This window comes from Onychostoma macrolepis, chromosome 24 (assembly GCF_012432095.1).
Source record: "Onychostoma macrolepis isolate SWU-2019 chromosome 24, ASM1243209v1, whole genome shotgun sequence".
NCBI classification, from domain to species: domain Eukaryota; kingdom Metazoa; phylum Chordata; class Actinopteri; order Cypriniformes; family Cyprinidae; genus Onychostoma; species Onychostoma macrolepis.
In genome coordinates this window covers 10,689,139-10,716,418 of record NC_081178.1, presented here as the reverse complement: position 1 = coordinate 10,716,418, position 27,280 = coordinate 10,689,139, and the positions used below count along the sequence as shown (strand labels likewise).

The 27,280-nt window shown below is 35.7% G+C and overlaps 1 long non-coding RNA gene across 4 annotated transcripts in view; it reads right to left on the bottom strand.

Moving 5' to 3' along the window:
* Positions 1-27,280, bottom strand: part of LOC131532962 (uncharacterized) — a 93,071-nt gene that overhangs the window by 62,749 nt on the left and 3,042 nt on the right. For all 4 annotated transcript variants that reach the window (XR_009269009.1, XR_009269010.1, XR_009269008.1 and 1 more), the window contains exon 2: positions 801-899. This is a non-coding gene — a long non-coding RNA (uncharacterized LOC131532962). The remainder of the gene's footprint in view (positions 1-800; positions 900-27,280) is intronic.

Below are 27,280 nucleotides of genomic sequence, written 5' to 3'. Positions count from 1 at the left end.
AGTCAAGTGCCACGGTGCGTTAACATTAGCGCAAGGCCTTTAAGACATTTACACAAAACACAGTACAAAACATTCCACCCACAGAAGCCGAATACGGTATATAAAAGTCCATGTAGCATTTGGAGTGAAGGTGAGAGATGCTGAAAGTGCAGGTCAGGTGACATGATAAACAGAGAACTGAACATGTACTCAAATCTCTAACTCTCTTTTACTCTCTCTAGGCACTCATTGCTTATGGCATAGACTGCAAAGATTATATAACATAACATAACATAACTACACACCGCATTAAGGATTCAGGCAGAAACCCCTAAAGGCAAAAGCTCACTCTAAAAAGATTTTTCACACACATTTATGTGGATATGAATTCAACATTTGATAGCCTACAAAAACACTCTTTCTGAGTTAAAATAAAACACCGGTCATTCAGTTGCATAGACTAATTAATAAGTCAGATTGTGAATTATAAACCATCTAAACATATTTGATTTCACTTTGTACTCCAAAAACTTTTCTTTTGACACTTTTTGATAGCTTATAGCGATCATAAATCACATAAATTATAAATCAGAGATTGTTTTGACACACATGGAGAAAAAAAGAAACCGCTGTCCAGTTTATGAAAGAAGTCAGCATAAATAAAAAATGTTCTCATGGGCAATCATAAATATGGAGAAGTGAGGTGTGAAAATGAATATCTAGTCACCGCAAAAAAGAAAGGAAAAAAAAAAAAATAGGGCGCACTGTGCAGGGCAGCTCTCTGCTTGTCTTACTGTGAGTTGTTTGGTTTCTTTTCTTACCTGTCACAGACGCAGATGAGTCAGGCCAGTTCCTCAGAGGATTCTGCTGCTGCTGAAGACACGCGGGCCATCCACAGAAACCACGCTGTGTATACTTCACTGAAATACATATACATCAGATAATATTTGCGTCAAAACATCCACGACTTTAACTTTTGTCACAGCACGCAAAACGCACAATGATCGCTGTATAAATTTGCATGTATCGGATCTTGTACAACCAATTCTAAGAACATGTATATGTCTGTACAAATTTGCACACTGAAAAAAACTGGTGATAAAATAATTTCCACTATACTACACTATAATAATAAATACAATAATAAATACAATTAAAATAAACTAAACAAGAAAAACTATACATATTGATTAGTTTCTGATTGGACTGAATTTTTACTAATAAAATTTAAAAAACAAGAATTTCCATATGCCATTAATTTATTATGAATTGATTTTGATATGTAAAATAACAGATTAAAGATTAAACAAAAATAAACAACATACAACCTGATTTGTTTTTGATTGGAAAAGCTTTTAAAGTTGTTAATAAAAAGTAATAATAATAAACAAATACTTTTGACACGTAATAATAAAATAGGCTAATGAAATGTAAACAACCATCGAACCATTTTGCATCAAAACAAGTTAAATTAGATCATGCACAGCTTTTAATTCTATGAACATGTATGTCTACATACATAAAAGGTAAACGCTGGGGGGAAAAAGGTGACAATTTTCATGCAGAAATTGCTGGTAAATTTCACAAATAATAAAAAAAATGGCAAGTAACACATTGAATTAAATGACATTTTTAAGTATAAAGGCTGAAATATTTTCTTGTAAAACATTATCCAGTAATCTTGGTTTTATATACATTTTCAAAAAAATATATATTTCACAGTCTAATCCTCATATGCGTCACGTAAAAAGTCGAAAACACTTTCACACAGTTTTATACTATTGCTTTTGTAATTATATGCAACTAATACTGTAATTTAAAGTGTTATTGATATTCATTTCACATCCTCTGAGAAGGCAGACACATTACATAAAGAGTTAAGTTTCTCTTTAGCTGTACTTTGCTAAACTGCAATGTCAATTTATGTCATATGAAAAAGTAGGCCAGGAACTATCAATCTAATCCTCATCACTACCCAATCTGCTGTATATGAATAGTGCATGATTAATTCTTCAGTATTAATCATGTACTTTGTTCATATAAAACAAAGCTTAAGCTCTATTTGCAAAGATATTTGACCTTGTGAAAGAGTTAAGACATTACAGCTTGGATTTAAAATGCATCTAAAGATTAAAACTGCTGGTTGACTATTAGAGAGGATTATAGATGAAGGAAAATTATTTTTCATTTTGATGCAAAACTGATTTTGAAGTTAAAAAAAATAAGGAGCAGGTGGTACATTATATATTTTGATAGCAAATAAGGTTACGCAGAAGATGTGTGATATCTATATCGCTCCCCTCCCTTCAATCAGAGCAGTAAAATTAAAGTAATACCTTGCACAAGCAACAAGATTTGTTGCGAATATATGCTTCAGTGCTTCAGGCTATGTGCTACTTCAGAAATACAGCATGGCTTTGATCTTTACTCATTGAAATGAAAAAATCCTTTATGACTATCAAGTAAGTCTCACTTCTTTTTTTTTCTTACAGTGAATCTTGTTTACCAGAACAGGAGCGCGTGTTTATAGGTGAATGGAAATTACTCAAGAGACACCGAGAAGTTTCGGCTCGGCCAAAAATGCATATTTTCGCCATTCAAGTGCTTTGAAATGCAACCAAGGTCACTGTCAAAGAAATCCATTTTAGCATTCACACTACCTGAAGCATGTCAGTCTTTTTTTCTCTTTTGAAATCAAAGGTGCACCGGGTACAAGACTACTTGCAACTCTTAATCTCACATATACAGTTTGCTCAATAAAGCAAAAAAGGGTGGGCAATGACTTTTCCCAATAACAGGACACTAAAATACAACACAAATGTGCTTTTCATTCCTATCATTTGATTAACGGAATTCAATCTATGTATACCAGAACAACTGACAAAATTCACTCTAAAGGACTCCTTTAAAGTAATTATGCTGGCACCCATATAGTGAGGTCCAAAAGTCTGAGACTGCATTGAAGATTTAGGAATCAAAATCGAATTTAAACAAGTTAAGGTGCTGACAAATTTTAAATAGAAATATGAGGTAACATGAAAAGAAATGTAAAATTCTAGGTCAATAATCAAAGCAGCAAATTTGTAATATTTTGATTGTATGATACAAACACCCAGAAGTCTTTTGTTTTTTTTAATAAAAAATAAATAAAAACTTGGGCTTCAACGGCAGCATCTCAAATCATGCTTGAGAACATAATCATCAGGTTTTACACAAACAAACAAACATACTAAGAGATGAAAATATTATGTTAATAATGATTTTTTTTATTATAAGTTATATATATATATATATATAAAAAGCAAAATAGTACATAGTTTTCTTAAGCCATAGGAGCCCACTAGGTCACTGTTCACTGAGGGAAAAAGGTTTCACAATATTTTTATTCAATTACATTAAAATGATCTCAGAGTTTATGATGTTTTTAAATCTCTCTTTCACACAACACGGAAGAGGTTAATAGTTCAACAGGTCACATTTCCGGTCTCTGCCAATGAATATGAAGTATAGTATTTACTTTGTAAATTGATGGATTTCAATTTTGTGATGACAGTATGTGCAGCTGTAAACGTATCTAATATGAAGCAAAGCACCAGGATGCATTTTATTTTTATTTTTTTATATGAAAGTCCTGAGATCTATTTACTTGATTAAATCTGAGCTCCTAATCCTTCATAAGAGACAAGGTTGGTCATATTTTTGGCATCTGTTGAACTCCACTATTGTTGTTTATTTTATTCACTCAAACAACATATTACTCTTACTGGCCAAGTATTTCACTATGACAGTAAGAATAATCTGCCATTAATTTATTATGGTTTGTTTTTAATAATATAATATATAAAAATAAAGAATAAAATAGTTTCTGACGTATTTTCATATGCCATTAATAATATGAATTGTTTTGATATAATAATGTAATAATAAAATAAAATAGATTATTAAGTAAAAATAAACAACACTTTAATAGTTAGAAACTGGATTAATTTAATAATTGGAAAAGTATTTCCATATACTACTAATTTATTATGAATTGTTTTGATATGTAGTAATATGTAATAAAATAAATGAATGAAAAAAATAAACAACATAACATGAAACATAACATAACTTGATTAGTTTCTGATTGGAAAAGCTTTTAAAGCCATTAATTCTCTAAGGTTAAAGTCTTCAGATGTTCTGGGTGCATTTTAATGTCTATGCTTTTAAAAGGGGATGGGCAGATGAGAGTTGTAATCCTCTCTCCTCTGGCCTCAGAGGCCTGTTTTGACTCCATGCATCAACAACAAATGTTGACCTTGCTGTTCAAAACTCAAGGCCTTAAAGGTATATGCAAACAGCAACATGGACACCTCAAAAGAGGACCGGCTTTTGATGTTGAGGGGCCCCGTTTTCAAAGCAAACAGGAGATACCCATAGGCTCAAATTCCATCAAACAGTTTTTCATATATGTAGCTCGTAGGTGTTTATAATTACAAACAAGCGGCATCATGATTAAAACATTGCGAGAGGATCAGAGGCCAGGGAAGACGTAATAAAAAAACACAAGAGGGAAGACAGGTGCGTTTAGATTTTCTTCAAATCAGATGCACAAAAACAAACATTCATCTCATCGAGAGACTAAACAAACCCAAACACCTAAAACAATTCATTGAAAAGCCCAAATAGCCAAATGCAAATAGAAAACACACAAAAACCTCAATTTTAATTGGTTTCCACCAGATTCAGTCCAGGTATCACGTGAGCGACACCCTGACATGGTAATAATGTCAGTCAATTTAAAAGGGTGCCGCTTCAATACGAGGAAGGAAACTTGGGAATAGTCCCATCATCGTCTGTCGGCCGGAGATTTTGTTCCGCAGAAGTCACACGCACAGTCAAATGGTCAAGGGCTGTCGTGTAGAGATTAATGAGGAAGCTCTAGGCATTCTGGGAGGTCATTGCAACGGGAGGGATAGGGGTGTGAAAAAGAGCCCTCCAGGACCCTCCCAAAAAAACATACGAACACACATTCGCTCTAAATGAAAGGACTGACTGGTCTTGAATATGCTCAATCTGACATTGAGTAATTAAGAGAAATTATGTGGTAAGGATTGTTTCCATAATGTCTTCGGGGGCTCTGTAATGAAGCTTGATGTAATCCAAACCACTTTCAAATGGCCTGTGACAAATAAAGACTGATGTTACGGCATGGCAGTTTGAGTGCATTGTGGACTGTTGTCTCCATGATGTAATCATAGACTGAGGATGCTTTTAATTACCAGTTAAATATTTACATTGGCAATTAAGCTAATTAACGTAAACACCATCGGTCACACTTGATGTGCTGACGTGAATTGCAATAACTGTTTTCACTCTCAACTGTTAGCCCTTTTGCGTGATGCATAACCCGGGCTATCGAGAATATAAATAAACCTGACCGTTTCTATCTTTCTTTTCTTCTACTGTCATGTCCAATATGGCATTACAGAGAGAGACCTTCACTAGTCTCTTTAGTGCTGATCTCTCTTGATCCCGATGTGTGGTCTAAATGAAAACTCAAACAGATCCATTCTCTCAAGTTCCCTCACAGATGTGAGGATCAATACAGGGACATGTGGGTATCGATCAGCGTAAATGGTAGCAACACTCACAAATTTGCCAAAACAAGACCTTTTTTTCCAGAGGTCCAAGGCCAGCGCCACGTGTTCTGTAATGTTTTTACGATGTCTATGGATTTTATTGAGGTAGATTACATAGAATTATGTTGTTCAACTTACAACCAGGACTCTCAGGATGGCAAACCTTTTGCTGAGCTTATCGGCGCAGCTCTGGAGGGTGGCTTCTCAGACTGCAATTTAAATGCAGTGTTGCCAAATTTGATAAGCAATAGACATAAATGACACATAAAAATACAGATCTGTTGACCTGATATTTTCAAAAATGTATTGATAATACCTTTGGTATGAGAAATCAAACAATTTACAATAGGATAAAGTATGAAAATATTAGGGCGGCTCGATCACACTTAAAATGAGAGATTTTTTAATTTATCAATAAGAGAATATTTAACATATAATATTTCCATTATTTTTACATTTAAATGACTTTTCCACAACCTAATTCTTACTTGATCTTTAAATACAGACTGTTTATATATAACAAAAACCATGTTAAATATAACCTCAAAATGAATACTAATTTCTCATATTGTCCAAATGTCTTCAATTCACTTGTAGCCTTACTGATTTTAGTTTTAAGTTTTTCTTTCTAGAATAAATTACAAATTATTGACAATTTAGTATAAGATAGTCCATAGCAAGTTAAAATGAAGGCAGTTGATTTTGATAATTATGTAATCAATGCAATCAGCTCAAACACAGACGCACACTAAAAATCTTCAATAATAACAAACAAAAAAATAAAGTACATCTAAATGCACCAAACATGTTGTCATTTTGATCCCAAGCACAAGCTGCCTCTGATACGAGTGTCAAATCCTAATGTCAACAGGCACACTGACAGCACAGTCTGCGGCTGTGTTAATAAACACACACTTTCATTTGCACCCGTCATACCAATAAGGCTCTTGAGATCAGATGGAAATTGCTCTTGTCTTTCACAAAGTCCATCGTGTTTTCTGGAGGGACAAGCCAAGAGGCCAAGATGTGCAGTGGAGTGTGTCGAGCTGTTCAGGGGGGTGGCGATGTTCCCCAGCTTTATAACGAAGGCATGTTAAATCATTTAATTGTTCCCTAAAAGCATAAAGTCTAATTAGCATAGACATAATTGCCGTGCCTTGCGGCGTGGGGCAATTGACATCTATGCAAGATGTTAATTGTTGTAATTGCCATTGTAACATTCCTGAATGCATGTTATGCAAATGATGTGCAAAAAAAGAAAGTTCATTCACAGCATTTGGTCATTTTAACGCCTGTGTTAATTGGACATATGTTTGTTTAAGAACACATGGCAGCACACCAGTGGCTAATATCAAACGCCCTGACACAATTAACACTCGCAAAGCTCCAAACAAGAGTAAAAATCAGTGTTGGCGACTATATGAAATTTGCCAGTTGGCCGATTTTTTTTTTGTTTTTTTTTAATTCTGAAAATGCCTGACAATGAGATATGGTTTAGCACGATTATCATATCTGGCTGCATTGTAGTTATAAAAATACATTTAAAAACTACATTAAAATGTTTGGTGGATTCAGTATTCATCTTGTTAAAGTGCCCCTATTATGGATTTTTGAAAATTACCTTTCATGCAGTGTGTAACACAGCTCTGTGAATGAAAACATCCTGCAAAGTTTTAAATCTGAAAGTGCACCGTGTATAAAGTTATTGTCTCTCAAAAGAAAGAGTCGACTCTGAATTATTGAAACGAGTCGTTTTTTGGGAAAACTTGATTTTCGCATCGGTCTGAATGAAAATGCAAATTCATTCTTTGCCACTACACTGTAAAAAAAAAAAAATCCAAAACAAAAAGTTGAGCCAACTTAAAATTTTAAGGCAACTAGCTTCAGCAGATTTTTGAGTTTACTCAACTTATTTCTCAAATTGTTGTTGTATAAACTTAAAACGACAAGTTGAGAAAACTCAAAAATCTGCTGAAGCTGGTTGCCTTAAAATTTTAAGTTGGCTCAAATTAGTTGTTTTTTTTACAGTGTAGGTGCCACTTTTGGAGTGGTAAAAATAGCTGTTTCGCTGGTAACAGCTGTACACAAAGTAGCACTGCGCTCTCAAATGCTGCTTTATCAGGCATTATAGGCATGATGAAATGAAAATGAAATCGCAGATTAGCGTCACGCAAAGGAGGGGTTTGGAAAAATGAATCGTTGAGCGAATCGTTTAGGAGTCGTTGAGCAAATGACGTAAAAATAAATCCATATTGTAAGAAAATGTAAGTGTTTTTTTGACCTTGCATGCATGTCAACCTGTTGTTGCGGGCTCCCAAAACCAAAATATGAACCTTTCATAAACCATAATAGGGGCACTTTAATCTTGCATTGATTTACCAGATAAAAAGAGAAGGCAACAGATCTAGGATATACATGGGCAAAAAATAATTATCACCAATTCCAGTATCTTTTCAAATTGGTCCTAGCTGTTAATTATTGATATTCTTTTACCCGACAAACCGAAATGATCCCGGATTGCGTTATAAGCTGATATATATCATTAGTAGGAAGTCTGTGTTGAGTAAGCCCATCGATGGAGAAGCATGGGGACAACACGCATCCGTGCTTTGCATTTTATGCAAGACAAAACAATTGATTTTTGCAAATCATTTTAAATACATCAGCAGTCCTTTTACCTGGTTTTCCCAATAGACCCCTAGTGTTGAGTGGAACCATGGTATGTCTTTAGCAATAATGCAAAATCAATGAGCAGAAACAGAGCTATCATCTCCTTAAACGCAAACTGCTATTTCACTGATTTCTAATTAAATTGACAGTGAGTCCAAACAAACGGGCCTCCTCGCTGCACAGTTAATACAATACTCTTGGTTTTAAAGACCAAATAATGTGGCTGACTTCAGAGTAACAAAATTATACAATTTCGCTTTCTCGACGCTGAATGAAAACACATCGATCTGTAAACATACTCCTTTGATCGTTCTAAACGCTCAACAAAGCCTAGTGTCTTGAAATAGATATTTGTATGGTAATTCTTCCATTTATCTTTGAGATGCGGTGGGGAGATGAGAAGCCCTCTTCTATTTGCAGTTCCATTAATCTTTTGAAGTCTTAAATGCGTAATCCAATGAAAGACAAAGCTGAAATCCAGAGCCAGTCGTACCGGATTAAATATTTATAGTGGATGCCTTTCTCCGTTCCTACACCAACAACTTCTACGCTTGTTGCTCTTTGCTATGAAGTGAGCTAAGGCGCTTGTGTGCTCGCTGGCCCATAACGGGGAGGACAGCGCAATCAGAAATGTACCAGAATCAACATGAAATAGCTAACAATTACTGGCATTTTTCCCCCTTTTTTTACATGGGCAAGAGGAAACGAGGAGCGTATAAATCAAGCCATTCTGCTAGAACACTTGCTCTAGGTGGAGGGCGCAGGAAAGTAACTGTGCTGTTAAATGATTATGTACTCATTCTAGTTCTGTCACTTTGTGTTTACACCACTGTCAATGACATGCCAATCAAGACCTTTATAAGACCTAATTCACACAGCAAAGGCTAGTGCTTTTAGGGAATTTTCCAGTCGTCGCCAATGAGTATTTAAAATCATGTCTGCTTAGATCTTTGTTTCTTTCAGGAGAAACACAAACTTGCCTCAAAACGGATGTCACTCTGTAGTCTCTAGTCAATAAACAAAATCAAATTGTTGATTACATACTTAATACAAACTAGTGCAGTCAACTGATTAAAAAGCTTAAATGAATTAATTAGGGCTGGATAAAAAAAATATAGATATCTCGATATTAATCGATTCTCATTTTTACGGAACGATATCGATTCTTAAATCCCAAGAATCGATGTCTAGCCCAGGGGTACTCGAGTTCAGAGGCCAAGCAGGCCACATTTAAACTGCATACGATGCGAAGGGCCACAAATTACAATTTGCACCATCAGACTTTATTTAAGGCAATACTTGCAGATTTACTGATTTAGAAATACAGTTTATTACTTATCCAAGTCTTACTTGTCCTTGTCCTATTTCAAATAAGACTGAGCATGAAAATATATATTATTTATATATATATATATATATATATATATATATATATATATATATATATATATATATATATATATATATATATATATATATTTTTTTTTTTTTTTTTTAAAGAGTAAAAATCTGGAACAAAAATTGGATTAAAAGTTTGTTTTGCTATATTGAACAGAGTAGCCTATTGAACTCAAAATGCTAAAACTAAAAACATTCTTGAGCAAACAGTTCACAAAGTACTTTAGAAAGAAGTATTATTTTTCATATTTATATGAACTACATTGTATCAATATTTTATTTTTAAAATAGATATTCACTATTCTCCCACCATAATTCTGAAAACAAAAAGACAACTAAAAATAATGTTTTTTACTACAGTTTCTAGAAAAAATTGCTACTGTCTATTTATAGAATACAATATTCAACGAATTGATAAAGAAGTTAAACAAATGATAACTGATAACTTCATGACTTGCTCATAAAGACTTCACTTGTTTCATTCCTGAATGAATCAATGTTTTCTGAACGAATCTCATCAAGTCATTGTCTCCACCTGCTAGAATTACGTTGTAATTGATACAATCTTTATTTGAAGCATCGCCACTTTCAAAAAGGTGATTTATTCTATTTTGATCGCTAGACAGCAGTGTTTATATCCGAACTATAAACTTTTATTACTGTACTTCTGTGATTATTTGAATGTTTGTTACAGAAATAACGATACAAAAGACTTTAAAGATGTTTAATATGCGTAAACTGCTCTCTCTGGATCAGCGGCAGCGCGAGCACAGATTTGAATGTCACAGAGTGTGATTCAAGGCTTTAATAAATAATCCTGTAATTTATGAACAAGATTGAATCTGTTCGCTATCTGGCTATTTATTTAAATATCCAACAGTATACGACAATAAACATACGACGCGACAATATATGGTTTAACAGTGTTCTTCAAGCCATCTCTGGTATTTTCATAATAATAAAGTAGCCTATATTTATAATCCAATGATAATCGACATTGCCTTTACCGTATAGAAAATATTATCTGCCTCGTTCTGTGACAAAAACCGCACATCAGCTCACAAAATGAAGTTATTTCAAACACTCGACTGATGTTGTGGAGTAAAATCATGTTGTCCTCTTTTGTTGGACAACGCTTCTCTTTTAAGTTGTTTGGCGCGTGCTGCACGTGGTTAGTTACAGCGCTTGCAGAGATCCAGCAGCTTTTACTACTGCGATTGTAGGCTACATTTAATTAAAAAAAAAAAAAAAATTTAACTGCCTAATATTTTGAGCGCAAACTGTAATAAAAATATATTAATCTTCAGCATGACGCGGGCCACAAAATTAATGCAGACGGGCCGCCTGTTGAGTACCCCTGATCTAGCCTGTTTTCAGTTAATGGACGGAACGTTAAAAGACACTTCCCATTCAATATATCGTAATAAGCATTGTGCTTTGGTACTTTTAATATGAAACAAACTCTCATATTTCAAATTCTGTGCGTTGTATTGCAGTATTCAAACAATAAATGCCATTTTGGCGCTGTTTAATGCGGAGTGACAGAGAACGTGAACTGATCTCCTCCACATTAATATAAAGTTTCAGCACAAAATAAACATGACTAAACATCTGAAGGCAAGTTAAAAGAAAGAGTACAACTTTACAATCCGTATACTGTCTCATGTAATCGCTCAATCAGTGTTTTAGCCGCACAAAGACGTCAATATAATGGCTTGTAAACAATGTTATGTAACGTCACATTTACCTCAGAAAAACATATTCAGTTACCATAAACTCATTAGTCAGCTAGAAAAATAAACTGTTGAGAGGAGCATTTTGCTAAATATATGCACTATATAATATAATATATTCATTATAATTTTTATAATGTTTAATTTGTTTGAATAAATCCATAAAGTTATGACAGCCATTATGTTAATATTTTTTAAAAAATGAATTGAAGTAGAAATATTATGTAATTGTAACTTTATTATTTTAAAAACTTCATTAAGTGTAATTTTAACAAATCGGTCAATTTTAACCTTCAATATTATGGTAATGTGGTACCAACTGACTCTCATGTATATTTTACAGCATTAGTTGAGAGATTTTCTTTCCTTAAGAAAATTTGGCATGTACTGTACCTGATATATATACAAAATAATCGATATTGAATTGAATCGAATCGCAAGCTTGTGAATGAGAATCAAATCGAATCGTGAAATTTGTGTCAAAACCCAGCCCTAGAATTAATCACATAAAATGCTGATTATCTAATTGCATGTCAGTTTTGCAAAAAATACATAAATAAATACTTCAAGTTTGAATTGCTCCAATGCTAGAAAAAAATGCCTCAAGAAATTTACAGATCATTAATTTGTTGATATTTAGATTTTTAAAAATTAAATGAAAAATAGATTAAATAAATAATGAATTACTAAATACTCAATTAAATTATTAAATGCAATTTTAGCAGAAAATAAATAAATCATTTAAAACATAAAATGAAATTGAAATGAAGTAAATAAAATGAAAAAAAGTAAATAATTTAAAGAAATAATGAAATTAAATTAAATCAAATAAATACAAATCAAAAAGTAAAGTTTTGCAACTAATTCTAAATTTGTGCTTGTTCAATGCGCTTCGTTTCAGTAAAAATACAAATTGACCCCAAAAAGGAGTCTCCTGTGTTGATTTGGGATCTGGCTTTGTTTTCTGGATGCCGGTCCCTGCACTTATAGACCTGCCATAAGGGATTTAAAAGATTCCCTGAATCTGGCTCTTTTCAACAGTAAATCCTGGTATTATACTCCTCCAGGCTTTGACTGTTTTACAGCAGCATTTAAATAAGTGAGCATAGGGGAAAATATGTCAAAGGTCTGTAACAGATGTCCAGTGGTCTTTCCGTTCTCCCTTTGGCTAATTTAGCACTATATTGAGCCTTCAAGGGAGGATTGATGGTCCTGAAGGTGTCCCCCCCACCCCCACCCTAACATGAGCAAGTCTCAGGAGGGAGCAGCTACAACTTCCAACACTTTATTATTGGACAATTTGGAGTCTTCTTTCAGTTGGGTGACATGGCTTAGGAGATGTCACAGACTGCCCAATCAATACTGGAAGCTTAGCTGGCTGAAGTGTCTACCACCGCAGTGGCAGCAGCTGTGGCCGAACACACTGCTGACCTGTTTACGGGATGGTAATTACTTCGGAAGTGCCCAGCTTTTGGCTCTCACTGACCAGAGCGCATTAATGAAAGAAAAAAAAAAAAAAAAAAAGAGCACAGGGCCGGAGCAATCAATCCATCCGTGAGCTTGACCACTGCATTTTAAATGATGGGGTCACCGATGATTAAAGCTAGACAATGAAACGTGTAAAAAAATAAATTTAATTACAAAATCTATCCGTCACTCCCTTCACTTACATCGCATGTGACTGATGCCGAAAACATGCTCACTTGACAACAGTCATTTTTGGTCTCTCAACCAGTCAATGACGATTTTTGCAAAAGATTGAGGTTAATATTTGTAAGAGAAACAATTGCTTTGCTGTAACGATTGCACTTGACTGAGATTTGAAAACAAAACAAAATCTCCCACCCACAGAATTTCTCTGTGAATCGACGAGCACTAACTCCTGACATTTCTTGGCTTATTTCCTCTGAATGAGGAGCAGGAACAGACAGAAGCTGCGCGTCAGGCTGCGGTTGCCTGTGGCTCGATCTACTTGACTTGTGGTGCAACAAAGCGCTCAGCATGTAGGCAATCCAAAGCCCAGTAGCTGGCAAATGTATTGATCCTATGGATTTCCTCCAAAAGTAGTGATAATGATATATCATGGCCAGATTTGGATGAACAAACTGTTGGAGAAGTGTGAAACCAATTTAAGGACATAAAGACCTTGACTTCCATTTGCAATGCTTCAAACAACAAAGGAAGAAAAATCTATGGAGACCTTTAAAGGCCTTTACAAAAGGCTTCATTTGTCTATAGATGGTTGTTAAATTCCTAAGTGACACATGTATTTTTCAAAACTTTTTAGAGCAGTAATCATAAACTTACTACAGAAAGTATGACGGCTCAGCTAAAAATGGCAATATAGTTTCAACTGGAATAAACATGATAATGCAATGACAACACACAAATATGTTTTTTAGATGTTTTTGAAAGGTCTCCTATGCTCACCAAGGATTCATTTTTTAAAATAAAAAATACAGTAAAATCTAAAAATTATTCAAAATACCCGTTTCCTGTTTTAATATATTTTAAAATGTAATTTATTCCTGTGATGGCAAAGCCTGATTTGGAGTTCTAGAAATATTTTATTTGATCAATATTGAAATAGTTGTGCTTTTAAACAGTCTTTTGTTTTTTTTTTGTTTTTGTTTTTTTTGTTTTTTTATGAATAGAAATTTAGAAGAAGAACAGCTAAAATACAAAACTTTTAAAGAAAAAATTTTAATGTCTTTACTGTCAATTGACTGATTTCATGCATCCTCACTGAATAAAAGTATTCATTTCTTTAAAAAAAATGTAAAAAATCTTACTGAATGGTAAGTGCATACACACAATTTGTAAGCAAAAGTAAAAGCCAACAGCATTTTAGCATTAAGGCAACAAGGTGTGTGTTAACTAATAAACATGCTGCAAATGTATATAGATTGTATGTAAATTAAGTTGATGTCTTGCTTGCAGGGCAAAAGATCACTTTAATTTTATTTCGCTCATTTTCATACTTTCAAACTGACAGTTAAGGAAACTAAAAATCCATACTTCATGATTTAAAGAAATCTGTATAGTTACACAGCAGTTCTCCTGCATTCTGCACATGGATTAAAGTTATGGGAGGACAGAAAGACAACTTATGTGTTTTCTATTATATTCTCAGAAATCTGGTCATAATCCTGCATGTTAAATATCAGACACTTTCATTTTTCATCCTGAATCAATGCATCTGTGCTTTAAGCTTCTTAGTATGCTGAAGAATTGGATTTCTGTGAAAACATTACATATACAGGTTTGTATTAAAATCTATAATTTATATTCCATTTTCACCTGATTAAAATGTAACATCTGATTATGGGAACCCTTTGCAATCTTTCTGACATCATGAAAAAACGTTCATTTTAATCTCTGCAACATTTTAATTACTGGGTCAATTCTGACTTGAAGGGGGAAAAGATAATCTTTTCACAAAACAAATTGGTGCAACTCAAAAAGAAAAGGATATTTTAGAGAAAAAGAGAGAAAATGCTATTCAAAATTAAGATTTATTTTAGTTTTTTTTTTCCATCTGCTATGGATGTAAATGACAAAGAAAAAAGACATGCTTACTACGCCACATTCAATTTTTCAATAAATGTACAGTAACAAAAAAAAAAAGGATTTTTAATTAATATTTTAAACAAATTAAAATGTTCAAAAGCAACTGATATTTTTGTTTAAAAAAAAATACCTCATGAAGGAGTTTAGGCTTCAGTTCAAATCTGATGCACTTTCCAACCACTAAATTTACTAACTTTTGCTAATACTCAAACACAATATAATACTAAATAAAATATGTTGAAAGATAAACTTGTATCTTTCTGTTTCAGGCTACACACCTTTAAATCAGCCCTTCCTTTGGAAATGAAAATATGCAGCATTTATGTCAGTTTGCTTCTCCTTGCTCTGGACACCTTGTTTGATGGCAGTTGTAATTTTGCATGATTTTTTCCCCTCTTTCCCCTTATATAAATTCTGAAAGGAAACTCGCAGTCTTTTGTAGTTATGTTTTAAATTCAAGAGCTCGCCAGCATGCTGAGTGTTCATTTTGGAACTGTGATGGCCAAATCAAGATAACAACATGTCTCTCCAGACAAAATGACCACAGCATGATGCTGCCAGCTGAAATTAATTCCGCAGTTGACTCGAGGGGGGATTCAGAAGCAGTGTCTGCCGCACCTACTGTACAAGTCTTGAATATTTAGGGAGCCTTATCTTTTACATGCTGTTCTCAATTCACTCTCCCAGCATTTACTGATGAAAATGTACATCAAGCAAAATATTTTGGTTGAGGTCCTCACGGTGCCATTAAGAAGATGGTGGTGCTTCGGTCCCACGAAAAGGTAAATTTGTTGGAGCTGTTCTCTGTGGCTGCCTTTGTGCTCCAGAGGCAATTCTGGAGAGGTCAGAATAAAATAATTGGTCCTGCCTATGCGATCTGACATCTAAGATTTTTGGGAGCAGATTCAAAGCCCACCATTTTGATTGAATGTGTACTCTTGCTTTTCATGTTTCAAAGATAAAAATAAAACACACATACACACACACCCCTATTGCTCAGCAGGAATAGAATATTCAGATATATTTAGCATGAATCACATATAAAACAAATTCCATAGCAAAAATATTTTTAATTGTCACAAATAAAATATTTTCATTCAACTACATAAGGATTTTTTTATTCATGCATATTTTCACATAATGATGAACCTGTTTAGTTTCATGTGGACCAAAACATGCTATAGCCTATTTATTATTATTACTAAAAAATCTGATTACATATTTTAGTCTACTTGTGATTTCGCAGCTTATGATAACAGCTAATAATATAATATAAATAACATAAGATGCAAATCTTCACAACCACAAGGACCAGCCAAGTGTAGATCCAGCTCATGGGATCTTGGCTTTGTCAGTCATGTGGAAATATGGCGTTTTCTAGGTCAGGTCAAAATTCTGACATTTCCATTAAACGGAGATGTTAATGTTTGGAATATTGCCAAAGTGATTTCGCAGACTGATCAGTATCATACTCGACATACATGTAGGAGACAGTTCATAAATATATCTAACACTAGATTAACAGTGAGAGGACTGGCCAGAAGCCATTTAAAATAAATGCATTATAAGGGAGAAAAAGACATGTTTATAATAATAATAATAATAATAATAATAATATCCCCAAAAATGTATTAATTTAAAATGAACAAATAAACAATATAAATAAATTAATTGATAATAATAATAATAATATCCCATTTTTAAATACAAATATTTAAATATAGTTTTTTTTGTTAATTTGTTTAATCATTACCATATTTAAAGCTACAAAGAAACATTTATACCATATACGCTAGAAAGATATGACTCTCGGTTATGTCATGACCACTTGACGTCTCTATTCAGAGAGCAGTGTTGTAAATAATTACACACAATTAGCACTTAATTAATGAGGCTGAAACAAAGAGACAGCTCCCCTGGTGCACTTTTTCAGCTTGAGGAAAACACAGCCTTGCTGCTGTTGACAATATGCCATCTGTTTCCAAATCCGAGCCCTGGTAGCTCCGTTCTGTGATAATATGGCATGTTGAAACAGTAATCGCCCCCTTGGGCCGACATAATTACGACGCCATGTTAATCACCTAACAATTAGCAGCCATCAGTTCCAAGGGGCAATCAATGCATTAGGAGACTCTCCCACATGTTTCAGTGTTTTTCTGCTCGTTTAAAAAGCAAGCAGCCCTTCAGACTGACACCTTCTGTGCACAGAATAAGAAGTCATTTGCACTTGTACCAATTAAGATTACTAATATCCCATGGTGAACTGAAGCACCTTTCACACCTTTTGTGGTGTTGATTTTTTTTTCTCCACTCACTTTTTTCATTTCCTCTCCCTCTGCTTTTGTCCACAATGTTTTTGCCAGGAATAATTCTCAATATTTGACTCCCCTCCATCATCATTCTCCTCATATTAGAGCCATTTATTATGAATAATATTGTACAATTTGATTTGAACAAAACTATTGAAGCAGGTGCAGCCCTGAGACTGATCTTCATCCCTATTGTGTTCCATTCGTTTTGATCAACAATATTAAAAACAATCCAAATACGAAAGCACGCCATCGATCACGTCGCAAATACATCTCCTTAAGTGGCACACGTCAAGCTGTATGGCTAACAATGCACATTCAAAACATACACTGCTGAGATTTACGTCACTCGGGTTTGTTAATCGACAATAAGAAGCCAGATTAGCTCTGCATGTGTGGTTTATTTCCCTACAGAGTGTTAGACTTTAGAAGCAGGGGTAAAACTTAAAAAGAACTGCTTATTATTTCACATTAGGAGCCTTAATTCAATAGCAACCCTAACTGTCCTTTATTCCTTTCATTATTCTTTATATTGCACAGATGTTATTACTGTGCAGATGGCCACCTCCCCTTATTACTGCACTATATGGCTGCAGCCACATGCGAGAATTGATGTGTGGGGTGGAAATATTATACATCCATAATATATACCGGGTGACATATTGTAATGCATATAGGGGGGTAAACATACACGGTCCTCCATATTCATGCATAACCTGCCTTTTTCCCCCAATTCAGCTGAATAATCAGCAGAGGGTTTGGGAGTCAGGTGCCGGCCCCTATAACCGGGGCAGGGGGCTAATTTAAATGTCAGCCTCAACATCACCAAAAAGTACCTATGGCAATCACTGAAAGGTTAAATAGGTTTTCTGTCTTGTTCTTAATTTGCTGAAATTGCAAAATCAATACCTGCAGTTGTAGTCACAGCTTCTTGTTTTACTGCTTTAAGATAAAGTCTACAGGAAGGCAATCTTCACTTCCAATTTGCAATGTTCAGCATCAGGGTGCCTCTTATCAGTGCTTTTAAAAAGCAGCTGTCCGGTCTAACCGCTGTGCTGACACAATCCGTGACGCGGGACCTTAAAAACACCTTGAGCAGGCAGGAAGAAAAAAAATATATATACGTTAATACACACACTACCAAAAAAAAATCATTTGAATTAGAATTTTCTCTAAGGATTTCAAAGGGATTCACACATTTTTCATAAACCTCTGTTCCTATAGAGTACATTACAAACAGCTGTTCATCAGGCTCAGAAGCTACAGGGAAAGCAAGGATAAAGGGCACAGCCTTAACTCACAACCCAATACGGTTCACTGGATATATATGTGCGTGTGTGTGTGTGTGTGTCGTCTTTGTCTGCATATAAAACACAAATTTCGCCCTCAGAACACAGCTGGTTTCGGTTCTACATGTGAAATGGCACAGAAAGCTTGATTTACAGCAAGCCGGCATTCATGTGCTCGGGTTCTAAAGCCTTCCTTGCCCTGTCAAGCATTTAGTGTAAGTGTTTTAGCATTATGCTAATGAAGCTTTTGAAAGTGTGTGTTCATTTAGCTTGTTTTTAAGGCCCTTTCAGATCTTTTGTCTCAGTGTGGGCACTGTTAATCCATCTTAAAACCTCTTTTTAATCTCTCTTTCATTAGTGGAGATAAACGCAGAATGCCACCTTCGTAGCTTTTCGCTTTGATTGTGGGTTGGTCGTATGAAAAAAAGCCAGTGTATGGCCTTATATTAATAGCCTTAGACTGCAATCAGAGGGCTCTGGGGACTTTTGCGTTTTATTGCAGAAATAATTTCACATGTTCCAGAACAGATTAAAGAAAATTTAATCTGGATATTAAGAACATTATATCCTAAAGTTTAGGGTCAGAGCTGGAACAGACAGGAAGAAATCCACAGAAATTAGAAATGGATTTGATTAGGGCAAACTGTAGATTTAAGAACTATAAAAAGGGGAGGAAAAAACAGCATCATCATCATCATCATCATCATCATCATCTAAGCCTGGCTTGGAAACTACAAGTGAGCCTTTTCTCAGAATTTTCAAATTATTTTGTGAAGTCCTAATTTGTTCTGAATCATGTTACTCAAAAAGCAGATTTAGTGAGGAAATAAATAGCAACCAACTGAACATAATTTTCAGAGTCATTTACATTTCTGTTTCATTTATCATAAAATACACTTATAATCTTAAATTCACAAATGCTCTCTCGACGACGCAAATAGTTCAAACAGTCGCGCTCGTCACTTTCATGATCTGAAGAAATCGTGGTTAAAGAATGCCTTGTTTACAATTTCCCATTAGGAAAAAAAGGTTCAAGAAGTTCATTTTTTGCCTCACGCCTACAACAGTAATGCTTGGGGAAACACTGCCATCTATTGGCCATGCAAAAAACAACAGGTTAGAGGGTTACCTATTCAAAATGCATAGGAAAACATGCAAATAGCCTACATGTTAAGTAACAGAGCTCCTTGGGGTGTGTGCAACACATATTGAATGCACATTTCAGCCTTAAAAACAGCTCAGTGCAGGTCTTGCTGCATGGCACGGTGGAACCAATGACAGTTTTATGTCTGTAAAGAGGCATTAAATACACTGAGACCCAAATAGCCACAATTGTACTGCTTTTTAAACCCTTTATAAAGAAATGCAGGAGCTTCAAGTGTTTCTTCAAGTGATTAGCAGTGATGGTTAATCTCAATAAGCCACACTACAGTGATTAGTTTAAAAGTCACTATGTAAATAAACATATGTCGCAGGCCACAACATATGGAAGTAGTCTTCAAATGAAGGGTGTAGTAATACTGTAAGAATAATCAAAGGATTACTGCAAAAATGAGCAGTTAACTATAAAATAAGTCTCTCCACCCTGGCGGCGTGATTATACTTAAGCCCTGTAGTTAGGTGTTTTGAATTTCCATATTCACACACACGTTCCAAGACAAAGGTAAAGGAAGAAGAGGAGGGTGACAGCGTGGAGGTAGTAGCCAAAATGTCTGCCGCACCTTTTATTGAAGCGTATGAAAGGAGCTGAAGGAAACCCACACCCTGTTTTCATTAGCCTCATGTCAACCACAGAGAAAAAGGGAGAGGGAGAGAGAAAGAGAGAGGATGCATTTTCTTTCCTTTTTACCTATATGCCTCATATTACAGCATGCAGCTGGGAACCAAAGCCAGAAAGGACCGTTTTGTGTTTTTTTTTCCTTAGGAAAAAAAAAAAAAAAAAAAAAGTGTTTTCATTTAAAAATATATTTTAAAATCTTGCAAAAAAAAAAAAAACACATTTGGTACCTACTTCTGGTTCAATAAATACATTTTTAAAATATTATATTAGCCTATACACATTTTATGATGAGGTGTGAGTACAATTTTAAATTGAAATAAACCATTTTTAATTAATATTGCTAATTCCAAATGTATATTAATTCAAATTTAAAATCATACACAAAAAAGAACAATTTAGCTTCTCATCAGATCAAGTTCAAACACAAAACTGCATTTTCCCATCCACAATTAACAGTTATGTCATGATCTCTTATTCCATCTGTTTTCACTTAACATATTTGCAAAACGTCTCAGAAAATGACTAAACAAAAGATATTTTTTGAATTTGTGGTGCTTGTGAAAACAAAACCAGATGTTTCTGTGAGAAGGAGTGGAACGGAATAAAATTTACACATTTAAATAAAATATATATCATAGTACTTTAGTAGGTGTGCGTGCATATGAATATGGAAATGGCAGGACTGTGTCACTCACTCATGGCGGTTACATTATAGCTATTCTATTATACAGTAACTTGTAAATACAGAATTTTTGTACAAAATCATGCAGCATTAAAGATTAAAAAAATAAATAAAAAGCACTGCCCACTAAAAAGGCAAATAAACATCACAAATTACCAATGACTACATTCCTAGCAAGTGCCCTCATCAGTATGCAAACAGAAACAGCAGAGTAAAGATGAAGAGAATCAGAGCACAGGAAATGTGCATGTCGATCAAGCCGCTACGAGCAGCTGACTGACATTGTGTTTGTTAAAGCCCTGTGAGCGGTGAGAGCAAGCCTGGCTTATTACCATGTAGCATCCAACGCTAAGACTCGGCTTGGGGAAAGTGCGCTCTAACAGGCGCAAGACCCCCTCAGCCGAACATTTCGGCTTATTCACATCACTGCCCTGAACGAGCATCAGCAACCCAATGACGCCTCTGCCAGCAAATTACATTCCTTAATGATCGTTTGACTGCGATTGTCACACGCATCACTCTGTGCTCATGCAAATGTGCACTCCTGACTGGCCAATGGCAGATACTAATACTGCCCAATGCATGATTAGAGATGATGGATCTCCCTGGTTGATTACCACCACCACCAAAAAAACAGAAAGACTGCCCACCGTAAATCTACTCGCCCTAAACGTCAGCCGGCGTGACTCGCTCGCACTTATAAAAGGAGAATTAACGCAGCGAGATTAAGTTGAAGGAAATAACAGGGCGCCTCCTGTATATTACAATGGGCAGTCGGTGCCCCCTGAGAGCTGAACGCTGAGCTAGAACAATACATCCCTCATCAGGAACGGCGCAGAATTACAAGCACATGGAATTACTAAAGCAACACTCCAAACTCTGACACAGCAGTAACCGACAGCAACCACCATTTAACCCAAATTACACGCACACTGCAAGCAACCACGGAGACGAGATAGTAAAACAACCACACGGCACGAGGGTTCATGCAATATTTTGCCAACTCGCTGATTGAAATATGACAGAGAGAGAGAGAGATGACATATTTAAAAATATTTACCAGAACGTTTCCGTCCTCTGAACCGCCCTATTTCACTGTGTTTGAGCGAGTGTGTGCGAGCGCGTGCGTGTGTCTGGGGTTGAGCTAGCCTCTTCTTGGACCGGGGAAAAAGCAGACGGGGGATAAGACAAGTGTGGTGTGTGTATGAAGCCGTGGCCCCGAGACGCATGACCCACCGTGATGTTTCGGGAGCCAGTCAGTGACCTTGCACTCTTTCTGTGATTAATTCCCTCTGCGTTGTGCTCGGCTGGCCCACAAAATTGTCCCCAAAAATGGTCACATTTGAGGTTTAGTTCTTTGCCAATTAAGTCCCTTTCAAAATAATAAACACTCTCAAATGCGTACATGTTGATTGGATGTGCATTTATAGTTGGGAAGGGAACAGGAATTGAAAAATCTAAAAAGAAGACAAAGCAGTCAGTCAGTCAAAATGGAGGTTTGCAGAAGGGGAGCCATTACAAATATTCTCTTTTTTTCTCCAACCAGAGATTCTTCTCCTCCGCGCCACGGCGATTCTCATTTTCTGACAGACTGAATTACTATTCATTCACTTTCTTTTCTGATTATGTGCTGGACAGCGAAATTTGGGGGGCTGCGAATGCAAATTTTTTTTCTTCCCCCCTCTCGTCTGACACCATGACAGCAGTCTCTGCCGTCACAAGGGCAAAGTGGGGAGAGGAGCAATCTAGCATCCAGGGATATGAATTTCTGATCAGTGGCGGGTCGGCTGCTCCTACCGCAGGCTTACAGTAATCCCATTGGACAGCCGGCTCTGATGAAGACAGGGAGAGGGCCACCACAATGGAGGTGGCTTACAGTGGCGAGAATCTCGCTGTAATTTAAAGTCACGCGTTTTGAGCACCGCAGATCACGTAAGGAAGACCAACAAGGAGTGATTTAACCGCTGGAACGGTTATGTAGATTGCGCTAACCCGTGCTACACACCCATTTTCACCGCTTCCATTGTTTATATTAGCTCTCGGTCAAACGTGCCCGGCTGATGTGCTGTTTAACAAACATTTTAATGCGCCCCCTCGGGCCCGCGCTGATTAATGAACTTGGGTTTGATTCCATTCACTGGGAAATACTGGTATTCATTCATGTATAATGTAGGAAAGGGATGCAGTTTGGGTGGGGAATAATGAATTGTGAATCTTTTAATCAGTTTGGGTATTCATGCATACATTTTCAGAAAGAAAAATGGGTTTCAAGTGGGTTTTAGGGTGGAAATCCACCCCGCTCTGGGAAGAGGCTCCAAATAGCCCTGGGATTCGTTGAGCAAACATGAGCGCAACAAAGTTGACCAAGGCTATCAGAAGCTGTTAGCCCGAGACAGACAGAGCACATTCTTATAAAGGTCATGAATCTGGGCTGTGTGGACACATGACCAAACGAACTTCGTAAATGTTATTGTACAGGATGACCCGTGTGAGGTAAGGTGTGCCTCAATCTGCCTTAGTGGACATAGAAGTCTGTGACAAAAGTGGAAATTTATGCATTGAGACCACTGCATGAGACCAAAAACAAAACAAAACAAAAAAAGACAATAACATTGCATATTGAAGAACCTAACACAAAGAAATATTTAATATTCACTACTTCAAGGTCACTATTAATCAAATACGAAAATTTGACACTGATCATGTGACACTTTGTATTTGACCATCTGGTCAAATGTTCTATTTAAGCACTAGATGTTCTTTGGATCATGCTGAGGATCACGATCAACAGGTTTTAATATTTGTTATATGAAATATCATAATAGCACTAGTAATTTTCTATTTAATAATAAAAATATGTAGCGTATATCAGATTCTTGATCACCAAATCAGCATATTAGAATGATTTCTGAAGGATTACGTGACACTGAAAACTAGAGTAAACTAATGGCTGCTAAAAATTCAGCTTTGCCATCACAGGAATATATTACAACTAAAGTTATTTAAATTGTAATTTTCTAAATTGTACAATTTGTTTTCTAAAAATTATTTTTTAAACTGTGGTGACAATGCGGTTTGCTTTTTACTCAAAATTGACAAATTTATGCAAACAATGATAAGACAATATTTAAATTTGAGAGATTTTAAAGAAAAAAGAAAGAAAAAAAACCTTAATGAACAAAATGTTAACCAACTCTCCTGAAGCACTATGGAACTGAATCAAAATTAAACCGATTCATACTCCCATGCTTAAACCAATCACACCTGTATATAAAAATATCATATATATATATATATAAGTATTACCAGCAGTGAAAAACAATTTTTTTTTATTCTTTTTTTTTTTTATCAGAACTAAAACACACCCATCTACTTCAACTCATGATGACATGGAAACAAAAGGCTGCTCCACAACAGAATATGCACTGACCCACAGAGTAAAAACACACAAAACATGACAGCTTATTGTTCCACCATAACTAAGAACCCAAGTCTTTGCCATAAAACTGCTTTTGTGGGAATTTTAATGACGGGGAAGTCATCCACAGAGAATGAATAATGAATGAAGCATTTGATTTTGGAGGCAGAGTCTGGGTTCCTGTACTATAAAGGATATTGTGGAGAGAGTGTGGCAGTTGAAAAGCATGAATACCCGGGCGGGGGCAGAGGGGGCAGCGGAATCAGCAGAGTTTGCTTGAGCGAATTAATTCACCTGAGTACTGTGAAGGCGAGAAGCTCGGAATATTAACAGGGCTCTTATTGTAATTGCATGATTACAGTGCACCCGGACACCAAATAAAACCATTATTTTGGTATTTTTACACACATATTTGATCAAAGCCGGCTGACATGTTTATATATTTACGCATTTGTTGGTTTTCAAACCCACCAAGTTGACCGGGAACGATGATGTCACTCGGACAGAGGGCAACGGCGGCCCAATCAGATGCTGCAATCCCCCCTGCAGCTCCTGCACGCCTTTCCTCATAACCGCAGGAGCAGGTGATTTACAATATGGAAACGAATTGTTCCGGATCTTCATGATGCCTCTCGCAGGGGGGAACCAATATTGAAGGAGGTTAAAGAAATGAGATTAAGGACCAGGCCCCATGCCGCACCGCCACAAGATTGGGCCCGGGGATAGACACATGCATTAGACTGATGAAAGTGAGGCCACTGATCAGAGTTCTGAGATGAACACTTGTTCAAAAAAGACCCTGATGGAAAAATAGGAAGAGAGAGAGACAGAAAGAGATGACAACATCTGTGAGGTAATGAAAGCGCATTGTGTCGTGCTAGATTGTATGGAGGCAACTAATCAGATCTCAGAGGGTAGAAGGGTGCCGGTGTCATTCGCCGGGTTCTTCCCGCTATTGTCGTGATGGACCGGCCTTCACTACGAGGCCTTCGCTAGATGATGAGTGTCTCACACATGAGGGGTTACGGGAAGTTCACGTGAACGAATGAAGTCCATTTCCGAGGTGTGCGATGAGAGAGCAACACAACCGGTGTTTTCAATTTACAGCTCGGGCCAAAGAAACGTACATCTGCGAAAGAAAGACGAAGAAAAAAGCCCCAAAAATGCTTCCCGCAGAGGTGGCCTGCAAATACAGTGAAGAATGTGGTGGGATTTCTCCAGAACGTGCCAAGATGAATTGTGGGATCGGGGTTGTGTTTTAAAAACATTAGTCAAATTTTATGGCCAGGAACTTTCCTTAAACTCATTCACGTTGTGCGGAGAAACATCCTCGCATATGTTGGACCTCTATTTACGTGCCGATTCGAGACGGGAACTGCAAGCACCTCAGAACTCGATTTACCGCAGGCGTCCATGCAGCTAAGTCTAAAATAATCAGTATCACCTCATTATGCCGTAGGTGGGCAGAATTATGACTGGTGGCAAATTAAGTTGTTACATCTGTGCCGTGTTGAAATATGGAGTGCAAATAGATGCGGTGAGGCAAAGTTGCAGAAGCACTTGACTTTATCAGGAGACATGCTGGGCACCAATCTCTCTCTGCCAGGCAGGTCATTTACCTCCAGAGCACACTCGGCAGTATTGAAGCAGTCAGGACTATCTGTCCCAGACACATGCCTGACAGAGCACCGTGTTGAATGCACAAATGCATTTAAAATGCAGCTTGCATTTTTTCCCCAGACACACGCACGCATGAGAGTTCTAAAGGGGCGAAATGCAGCATGCATCTGAATATTGTATTAGTCTGGCACTGTGTTGCAGCTCAATTTCAATGAACAGGTTAATAAAAATTTTAAAAACACCTGATGATGTGGCAAGCATAGTCTCACAGATCACACAGAGGAAAATGCAGTACAATTTACACATTCAATGATTTGAACACATCTTTTATATAATAAGCATGTTTTTAATTTCAGGATTAATATGTATTATGATATACTACTGTTTGATATCATTATGTAGAAAAAAAATCTCATAAAAATGATTAAATTCTTGAATAGAATAATAATAATTCTCTACAATTTTTAATTTCTTCATCTCAATCTTTTTTTTTCTTAAAAAAAAAAATATTCACAGCTTATTTGAAAAACCTTTATCAGCCCAGTAAAAGTCATGTGGTCCAACCAACAAGTGTAAACAAGCAGACAAATAAACAGAAAACAGAAACATGTAGCACAGAGAGCACATGCAGACCCTCATGCCTGTGTCAAGGTCAATATGTCAAGTAAAATATCAGATAATTTTAACAATGTTTATTAATTAATAATAAATAATAAAATTATTTTAAAAATTGTTATTCATAACATTGTTATTAATAACAATTAATAACAGTTTTTACCTCATGAAATATATCACTACCATCGAAAAGTTGAGTCAGTAGGATTCTTTTTTTAATTAATACTTTTAGGATGTAATAAGTTCAGCATATTAAAAAATATTCAAATACAAAATTATTTTAACTTGTAATATTTTAGTGTAATTGTTTTACTATATTTTTGATTAAATAAATGCAGCCTTGGTGCCCTAAAGAGACTTCAACATTTGATTAAATGAATAAATTAACTAACTAACTAACTAACTTACAAATTAAATACACAAATCTTACCTAACTTCTGAACAGTAATATATATTTAAAAAATAATAATAATAATAGTTAAGAATAATGACTTTAATATGTATATGTACACTCACATGTATAAAAGGTGTAAAATAAATAAATAAAAATAAAACTTAAATTTTACTTTAAGGTTACACCACATGACAATAAATGT